The following is a 10,636-nucleotide window of genomic DNA, read 5'->3' on the forward strand; positions in this document are numbered from 1 at the left end:
ACCACCGATCGCCAGCCCCCCCCCCCCTCCCACCCGGCAGCCCCCCTCCCTCCCACCCACCCGGCTGCCGCAGCGCCAGCACCCCTCCCACCCCCCCGCCAGCCGCAGCGCCAGCCCCCCTCCCAAAGCTGGTGACCAAAATGGGGTCACTTGTGGGGGGGTTCCACTGTATTGGTGCTTCGGGGGTCTTGCTAATGCGACATAGCACCCACCATTCATTCCACCACCAAATATCACTCCTTCCCTTCTGAGTCCTGCCATGCACCCAACTGGTATTTTTTGGTCACATGTGAGGCATTGCCGTACTCGGGAGAAATTGGGGCACAGATTTTGGGGTGCTTTGTCTCCTTCATTCCTTGTGAAAATGAAAAATTTTGAGCCAGAACTGCATTTTTCTGTAAAAAATTAAATTTTTTTACACAAAAATGCAGATCTGGCTCAAAATGTTGTTCTGGACAAAAACTCATGGCTCATAACGTGTGACGTTGAGAGCCTTTATACGAGTATCCATCACGAACATGGCATCAACGCAACCAGATATTTCCTTAATATGGACCGTGAATCTGACTTACATGGCATAATTATCAAATTGTTACACTTTGTCCTGAATCGCAATTATTTTGTGTGTGATGAGAACTTCTACCTCCAGGTACGGGGGACTGCGATGGGGAGCACCTGTGCCCCCACGTATGCGAACCTGTACCTGGGGTGGTGGGAGCGAGAAGTTGTGTTCAGTGAAGAAAATGAGATCTATACGGACCACATCTCACTCTGGCTCAGATATATTGACGACTTGTTGATTATATGGGAGGGGAGTGCAGAAATGTTCATCAAATTCATAAACATTTTGAACATCAATAAACTTAACCTGCACCTTACGTTCGAGATGAGCCAAACAGAAGCAAACTATCTAGACCTGCACTTGGTGATTGAGGAAGATGGATCCATCTCATCGGATTTATACCGCAAAAAAACTGCCACTAACTCCCTACTTCACTATACGAGTGCGCACTTCCCACCGGTCATTAAGGGGCTCCCCAAAGGGGAATTTTTGCGTACAAAACGAAATTGCTCACAGACAAACACCTTTGAAAAGAGGGCTGGAGAACTAAGTGATCGCCTTCAGGAAAGGGGATATAGCAAGCGAACCATCAAGACAGCATACAAAGATACCATGAAAGTTAGTAGAGAACAACTCCTTGCTCCCTCAAAGAAAAACATGAGGAATTCTGGACAGAATGAGAAGATTCGTTTTATTGGCACATATTGCCAGGAATGGAAGGAAATTCAGAAAATTCTTAATAACCATCTGAATGTGTTACAAACGGATCAAGATCTATCCCCACTTTTAGGGGATAAGATACAAATAAGTTGGCGTAGGAGTAAAAATCTCCGAGACACTCTGGTTCACAGCCACCTAGACAAGATGACCAAGCCTAACATCAGAAAAAAAGGGTCATACAAATGTGGCACGTGCAAAGCATGCCCCTTCATGAACTCCAAGAATTCCTACCAAGATAAATTCCAAAAAGAATGGAAGATAAAAAACTACATTACCTGTGATACGGCAGGGGTCGTATACAACTTACAATGCCCGTGTCAGAAAGAATACATAGGGAAGACAACTAGACCCCTCAAGAGAAGAATTTTGGAACATGTTGCCAGCATCAGGAATGCCCCCAGGGACAGACAAGCAATGAAAACCCTGACACCAGTGGCCCGCCACTTTTATAAATATCACAACAGCAACCCAAGTGGGTTGAAGGCTTATGGCATGTTGAAGGTGGACCTGGGAATCCGTAGAGGTGACCTGGATGGTGAACTCCTGAGACAGGAAACCAGGTTGATTTTCCTAATGGACACCATGTCACCTAAGGGTATAAATGAGGAGAACAAATTCTCAGCATTTCTCTGATAAACCTCAACTCCATCCAATTTTTTGCACCCTCCTTTCCTCTCAAACTCCTCATATGGGCTGCTCCAATTCTGCCTCAAATCCCGTTTCTCTGTTTTTGTCTTTGCTTCTGTGTTTATTTTTATTTTTATTTTTACTTTTGGTTGTTGTTCTGACCTCTCCAATCCCATATAATGCCTCTGATCACTATCCAGGGGCCACGGACCTGCGACATATATGCTGTTACTCCTTCATACGCTTCATCATTGTAGAAACAGCGGCAAGACACACATGCTTAAGAAGCACATAACATTATGACAGCTTCAGTATACATATTGAAATATCGCTGGTCCAGTGCCTGACAGATATTTAGAAACCATCTCTTCCTCCCCCTCATCCCATGTACCTTGTTCATTCATCATCCTCCAGCGGGAACACGCTAAATCATTACCCCCTTATACGTATCCTACGGTCCTTGTGCACATCATGCGGAGATAGGAGTATCCACCTCATGTTAGTATAGATGTGTACTCTTGCCGTATTACTTGAAGATAAATTGATCAGTGTAACAGCTGTAGGGTTGCCGGTTGGTATTATGATCTACAACTTTTTTGTAGATTCATCACTACACAATTACAAGTATTATGTCTTACGGGATAACTCATCAGATGAGTTGCTATATAGGCCAATATGGGCCCTTACCTTCTAATATTTCTTAAATATCCCCTTCCCTTTTATTTCTCTATTCACATGAGTTTTCGTTCTGTTTTGGTTTGCTGCATACTTCACCTGTTTTGAATTCAACACATCTCTCCCCACACTTTATTTTTTATACTCTATCTCTTATAACTCATTTTGGCATAATGTATGCTTCACACTGTATTATCACTGTACGTATTATGATTCGATACAGACTCACCTCATTTTACACCTATCTACTCTAAACACCAATACATTTAAGATCACAATCATATAACACTTTATTATATTCCTGATCACTTCTCTTTACACTTGTCACATCCTGATGTACTACTAACTTGGCTCATTACGTATTTTGAGAATGAGCATCCTACCTACACCTCTCTGACAGTGAGGTTTGCATTGTCAGAGGAATACCAGACTGTTTCCCACTATATATCTTTTATTTACTTTCTCTTGGACATATTTAGCAATCACACTTTATGATTGGCCTCCCACTATATATTATATTTTATTATATATATATACATATATTTGTTTTATTACTTTCCTATTTCTTCCTGGACACATCCAGTAATTACGTAATACAACTGGCCCCATCGAGGCAATATCTGTCAATCACTTTTCATGTATAACTATTAGACGGGATATCATCACGACTATATACTGATACATTTTGTATCATGCCATAATATATATCCTGCATCCTGACTCCACTTTGACTAATTGAATTATGCTCCCAGAGATCGGGTCCAGTCGGACCTACAGAGGCACAGTATCATGATGCCATAGAACTAACAGCGTCAGCAAGAGCGGACTTTTAGGACATATACTGTAAAAGATACGAAGATATACACAGCATATATATTTAATATTTGGTACGATATGAAGAAGGGGAGGAACACATCCCGGCGTGATTTGTATGCGGTGAGAACCCCCATTGGTTACACGCGAGACACGGGGCTGGGAGAGATGTGTAGAATCCTATTAGATTGCGGCACTCATGAATAAATAATGAGAGCCGGGATTGGTCACACATTATAGCCGTCAATGACCAGGGGGAACATTACCATCCAATAACCTTTAAGCCACACGCGGCGAATAGCCGTGATTGGTGAACCCTGCCCGACGGCAGGTTTAAAAGGAGCTTCCGGGTATCGGGTCTGGTTGGCCTTGAAAAAGCTAATTTGCGAAGCGTACGCCGGCTAGCGGTGCGCTGTTTGGCGACGCACTCTGTTAGAAATGTATTTTGATCTGTAAATCTTTTCCCACAGGCTATTAGGTAAAAACCCGATTATAGGGCTTTACCTGCAAACACCCTAGATTTATAAGGTGCACTGCCTCATTGTAATATATAATCCTGGTAGCAGACCGATTTTTGAAGTCTACCCAGACGGCAGTGCTGACATGTGCTCTTTGATTGAGTGACCTCAGCTCGGGCATTTACATAAGTTACCCACAGAACTTGTTAAACTGTGGCACTGACTCTTAGCCACGGTGCTAATACTGATAGCAGCCTTGAGTCATTACCAAATAAAGTGTCGACACTGCATGGTCGACTGCCGATATATCCTAGGGGGTTATTTGAATCTTCATTTATTCATTCAGACAGCAGATCCGACATGCAGCCTTGATTACTATACTACTGAACATATATAGTGCTGCAAACACAATATTGATACTGCTACCATAATATGTATCCTGTACAAACAAACATAGTATAACGATCACTTTGAAGACTCTGCAGGCACAGCCACGGTGCTGAAATCCACAGCTTATTGCGAGTCTTAGCCAGCCTTGTGTTAGCCCTGTTTTGTTAAAGCAGACTCATAACTGTAAACCATTTGTAAATCATTATTGGTACTTGAGGGACATTACGTCCACCTGCCCACATCTGAACATTAAATATACATGTGACTGCGCCAACGTTCCAAACTGTGCTCCATCTCTGACTGTCTATAAAGTGGAATTAAAACCACTAATTTCAGCATTATTCTGTTTTGTTAAAGCAGATACATAACTGCAAACCATTTGTAAATCATTATGGGTATTTGAGGGACATTACGTCCACCTGCCCACATCTGAATATTAAATATACATGTGACTGCGCCAACGTTCCAAACTGTGCTCCATCTCTGACTGTCTATAAAGTGGAATTATAACCACTAATTTCAGCATTATTCCGTATTACTTTACAATTTCTCGAACATTACGCTGTTACTGTGGAATTAAGACTACTCCTAAATATAATTGACTGTGGAATTATAACCACTTAATCTAACACAACGTCTTTTGTATGTGGAATTATAACCACCCCTTGATATATTCGTACATTAATAACGCTGGAGTGACCCAGGAACGGGGGCCCCCTTTAATGTGGAATTATAACCACCCCTTGACACAGCGATATTCATACAATGCTAATGCTGGAGTGACCCTATGAACCAAGGGCCGTGCTGATGCAGTTATTTTGGTGATACACATATACAAACTTTTGGACGTAGCACAGTCATACGGGCATATATTTTTGTGAATAACAGGTGGTTGCTTCAAAATATATTTGCAGCTCACTATATATAAGCACTTGGCATTTGACTTACAGATTTGGTAACTCGAGTTCCCTCAAACCTGAGACTGTCACATTTTGCCACTATCTGACACTGGTTCCGTGAGACCCCTATTTTAGGATAGTATTAAGCAATATAGCATCCAAGTAGGGTACACAGGATATACAGTGCCTCGATAGTTTTGATTCATTATTCAGATAGCCTGATACGGGCATTTCTCTTTCTGAAGGGTCATAACATTATAAACCTGTGAGGACATATCCGTATATAAATTGAAATAGAACAGTTGACAGTGCGTCGCCATCCAGCCACCTTATTTTAAACACTTTTATTCTATCTTTTTGTCTATCACTTCTATTTAATGTTTTCTGTGTTTTATATTTCGCAAGTTTTTAAACGATGAATTAAAAGTTAAATATTATTGTATCAATTTTCATTTTTTGTAACAGGTGCACCACACCAGGGACAACCTTTTTCTCTTGTTTCCTCTGAAACATTGTGTCCATGTATACGTTGTTGTCCAGTGGTAGCACACCTCCGAAGTCTAGATTATAGACACAGTACATTACTTTTTACATACGGGGGTCCTAACAGTGTCCCTTTAATCTTAGAGGACAGTCCTGTGCGAGTGACAAACAACCCTGTCTCTCCAAAGCTGGTGACCAAAATGGGGTCACTTGTGGGGGGGTTCCACTGTATTGGTGCTTCGGGGGTCTTGCTAATGCGACATAGCACCCACCATTCATTCCACCACCAAATATCACTCCTTCCCTTCTGAGTCCTGCCATGCACCCAACTGGTATTTTTTGGTCACATGTGAGGCATTGCCGTACTCGGGAGAAATTGGGGCACAGATTTTGGGGTGCTTTGTCTCCTTCATTCCTTGTGAAAATGAAAAATTTTGAGCCAGAACTGCATTTTTCTGTAAAAAATTAAATTTTTTTACACAAAAATGCAGATCTGGCTCAAAATTTTTCATTTTCACAAGGAATGAAGGAGACAAAGCACCCCAAAATCTGTGCCCCAATTTCTCCCGAGTACGGCAATGCCTCACATGTGACCAAAAAATACCAGTTGGGTGCATGGCAGGACTCAGAAGGGAAGGAGTGATATTTGGATTTTGCAGCACAGATTCTGGTTGAATGACCCCCGAAACACCCATACAGTGGAACCCCCCCACAAGTGACCCCATTTTGCAAACTACACCCTTCAGGGAATTCATCAAGGGGTATAGTGTACATTTCAAACCCCCAGGGGTTTCACCAATTTTGATACAACTGAGCTGTGAAAATGAAAAATTATTTTTTTTCATTTTCACTGCCCAGTTGTACCACAATTGGTGAAACCCCTGGGGGTTTGAAATGTACACTATACCCCTTGATGAATTCCCTGAAGGGTGTAGTTTGCAAAATGGGGTCACTTGTGGGGGGGTTCCTAACTTTTAGCATCTTATGGTGCCTAGAAACCTACATGGTGCCTAAAAAATAATCTCATAAAAAGGAGGCTCCAAAATCAAGTAGGTGCTCCTTCTATTATGAAGCCTGTGGTTTGGTCACCGTGCACACTAGGGCCACATATAGGATATTTATGAAAACCAAAGAATTGGGGGAATCAATTTTTAGTCACATTTCTCTAGTAAAATCTGCTGTGTTCCTTAGAAAAATGTATTAAAATTGAAAATCTGCAAAAAAATGAAATTTTGAAATTTCACCTACACTTTGTTTTAATTCCTGTGAAACACCTAAAGGGTTAACAAACTTCCAAAATGCTGTTTTGAATACTGTGAGGGGTGCAGTTTTTGAAATGGCATCATTTATGGGGGTGTCTCACATACAAGTCCCTCAAAGTCACATCAGAACTGAACTGGTCCCTAAAAAAATCAGTGTTTGAAATTTTCTTGAAAATTTGAGAATTTGCTATTCATATTTTAAGCCTCCTAGTGTCCAAAAAAATGAAAATGAGGTTGAAATAATGATGGCAACATAAAGTATACATATGGTCTATGTTAGTTATTAACTATTTTGAGTGGTAAGATTATTTGTCTCACAAGCAGAAAATTTAACATTTTGCAAATCGCAAAATTTTCCATTTTTTTACGACATTTTGGTATTTTTCACAAAAAAACACAGACTGTATCGACCCAAATTTACCACTAACTTGAAGTACAATGTGTCACGAGAAAACAATCTCAAAATCACTGGGATAAGTAAAAGCAAAAAAAAGTTATCCCCACTTTAGTGATATATGCCAGATTTGAAAAAAAGGGCTCTGTCAGGAAGGCAAAAACAGGCTCCGTCAGGAAGGGGTTAAGGTTTCCTAGAAGCCGAAAAGATATACTACTGGACATAAAGATACCTTTATATGAAAATAGGGACCAGAATCAAGGTCAGTGTGGTCCCAGGAGAAAAGTCCATAGAGAACCCCTGACATTGAGAAATCATCCTTTTCAAACATCGCCGGTGCGATCCTACTATGTGTTGAGTGTTTTTGGAGTTGAGGGATTCATACCCCTGTGAATCCTAGGCTGCAGTTTGAGGGCGACGGCTGCCAAACATACATCCTTGATACTATACAACGGTATCGGCGACATCGGCTTCCTCTTCACTACCGTCTGATTTTTAATATCCTTTGACTCACTATCATTCCAACTTCTTTTCTCAATAAACATCCCCACTCCAGCCCTCCTAGCCCTGATTGTCGCAGCCGCAAGCAAATCAGCCCAATTTGGCCTTCACCCCTGACTAGCATCAGCAATAGAATGCCCCGACACCCTTCTCCACCCGTCTACACTCTAGCACTATACTGTAGTTGTTGCCGGCGTCTTTCAAATAATCTGACTCCACCCCACAACTGAACATAACTAAGTAGCCCTGACCACCTGCCTCTGTCTAGGGACAATTTCAACCGCATTTGCCGCTACAATTGCTCTTACCGAAAATGTAGCTTTTTCCACATAAAGTCAGCTGGGTCTTATAATAGTAGCCATGGGCCTTAACTTACCCTTCCTAGCAATCTTTCACATCTGCACACATGCCTTTTTTAAAGCTACAGTATACTGTTCCTCTGCATGTCAACCTTCATGCATTTTGACCTAATGCTTGTAGACCGAATGCTTGGTGACCCAGTGACCGTATCCCGTGGCAGGGACTGATGAGTCAGGGGGATGGTGCATGGGAACGGTAGGTGGAACGCGGACAGGCCGCAAATATAGGTCAGTCAAGACTGACTTATATTTTCGAACAGGGGAAAAATCTTTGCTGGTTGGCGACCATCGAATGATTTTTGCCCCGTACGCTCCCGTGCGAGTATAGGTTTATGCTAATCATCCATCCGCATTGCGACGGGGGCAGGCATTCGCTCGACCAATGGGCAGCATTAGAGGGCTCGCTAAGCAGCGAATCTACGCTATTTAGCGAGCCTTAGTGAATCCGGGCCCAAATGTGCATTGCGAACCAACCTGAATTGCCCCCATAATTATTGATTTATTCTACTGTGTTCATTTAAATCCATTTAACAGGATGTTTCATTCAACAGAAACACCGGAGACGGCCTTACAGATGAATCAGGAGATAATTATTAATTAATGAGAAATGCTTGGATTTGCAGTCCCCACGTCCCCAGCTTCCCTGTCACTGAGCTGTCAGCACCTCTCCTGCTGTGAGAGAATCTTGTCATCGCTGCGCTGGAAGGAGAACAAGTGTTCAGCTCCATGTCTCGGAGGAGAATGAGAAGACAGAGGCTCAGAACTTTCACTGTGACAGAGCCGGGGAAGCGGCAGGGGACGGAGATACAAACCTACAGAAGGGAAGTGACAGCGGGGTTATGGCAATAGGGTAAACCTTTAACAAGCCTTGTTCTTGTATGTACTAAGAGTTACAGCAATGGTATCTACAATGCCAGTAAAACATTTCCAGAATAGAAAACACTTCACATGAGCACTGTGAGAGGGGGGTGGGGATATGATTCAGACCCGTCTGATTATCACATGACCGTGCATGCACAATCCATGCGCTCACTGATTGACACAGTGCAAGTGTCTGGGGGTGTGCCACCGGCATTCTCTGGGCATTCCCCAGAGAAACGCAGGCGTTCCCAGCCCCTTGGGAGGGAGGGCCTCTGACGTCTTATCCCCGCGGCCTTCGTGGTGCCACGTAAATCCTGGCTCACTCGGTGCAGCGAGCAGGGGGCCCTGCACAGAGGCCGCGGAAGGTACCTGTTTGCAGGGCTCCAAACACTCTCAGCCCAGCGAGCGACTCTGAATCACTCCGACAATCTGGATATTGTAGGTCAACAGGTTCTGCTCCGTTTATCTTTCCCGCTCAAAATGATTCTCATATTTGCATAAATAAAATGACTACATTGCTAGATTCCATTGGTCGATTTAATGTGTAAATCTGTGTGTGACTGAGGGGGTTATTCAGACCTGATTCCTTCCTTGCTAATTTGCAGAACCTTTTTCCTGACACTGCCTAATGCAGGGAGGCTGCAGCCAGCTAGCAGCCGAGGCCTCGCCCCCTTACACAAGCCCCGCCCCTCTGGTGGTCGGCAGGTCAAATAATGGGTTAGTTAGGGAAAGGTTCCCATTAAAAGCCTCTTCTTTTATCCCCCCCCCCCCCCCCCCCCTTCTCCAATCTCTGCATGTTTCTATCCTCCATGGTTTAAATGATTTTTAGCATTTCTTTCCACCTTATTGTGGCAATAAGAGGACTGCATTTAATATTAATCACATCCAGGCACCAAAAAACACCCCGTTTTGACACTGTGGGGGGATGGCCCATCCCCCCTGGCTACGGGTTTATTCACCGCTGCTCAGCAGCTGACAGGGGGGCTCCCAACAGCCCCCCCCCCTACCCCGGGCGGGACACAGGGATGTCCCCGAAAACCGGGACATTCCTGCGGGAATTGGGACTGTTGGGAGGTACGCTGTATGTCAGTATATTGTCCGTCATTTGGTTGTGGGGATTCTGTCAATTGATATTCCGTCCTTCGGAAACTTAACTTCATACCATAAGGGAATCCTAGTATTTGCAGGTTTCCCCCTAAAGCGGGAGATTTCAGGGGATACCCCACATTTTTCTTTATGGTACTTGTGTAGTTTAAGGCGACAGTTACGTAGTTAGTGTAGCGTCCCTGTCAGAGTAGTGTTCCCGTGGCCAGCGTAGGCAGCGTCCCTGTCAGTATCAGAGAATGTGTGATTGATGGTATAACCCAACCATGTACTGTGAAATATAGGTGGAGCCACAAGAAATTGTCTACTAGGTAATGGTACCCCTGATAGCGGTCTCTTACCCTGAACGCAGAGGATCCTGTATAGAGGCATAAACCCAATCTGGAGGTTAATAACCAGGCTGTATAAAGCAGTAAAATTGTGCAGATGGTAATATACTGTTAAAAGGTCAGCAGATTACTAATACACATTGGGAGGAGAATACACGATTTTTATACCATCAACAGCATCTTAGTTCTGCATGTTGTG

General features: G+C 43.3%; 1 long non-coding RNA gene across 1 annotated transcript in view; it reads left to right on the forward strand.

Moving 5' to 3' along the window:
• Positions 1-9,365, forward strand: part of LOC146019425 (uncharacterized) — a 45,183-nt gene extending 35,818 nt beyond the window's left edge. The window contains exon 3 of the long non-coding RNA XR_014450538.1: positions 8,695-9,365. This is a non-coding gene — a long non-coding RNA (uncharacterized LOC146019425). The remainder of the gene's footprint in view (positions 1-8,694) is intronic.
• The last annotated feature ends 1,271 nt before the right edge of the window (positions 9,366-10,636 follow it).

The sequence above is a fragment of the Crinia signifera genome, chromosome 7, assembly GCF_055691185.1.
Source record: "Crinia signifera chromosome 7, ASM5569118v1, whole genome shotgun sequence".
In the NCBI taxonomy this organism is placed as follows: Eukaryota; Metazoa; Chordata; class Amphibia; order Anura; family Myobatrachidae; genus Crinia; species Crinia signifera.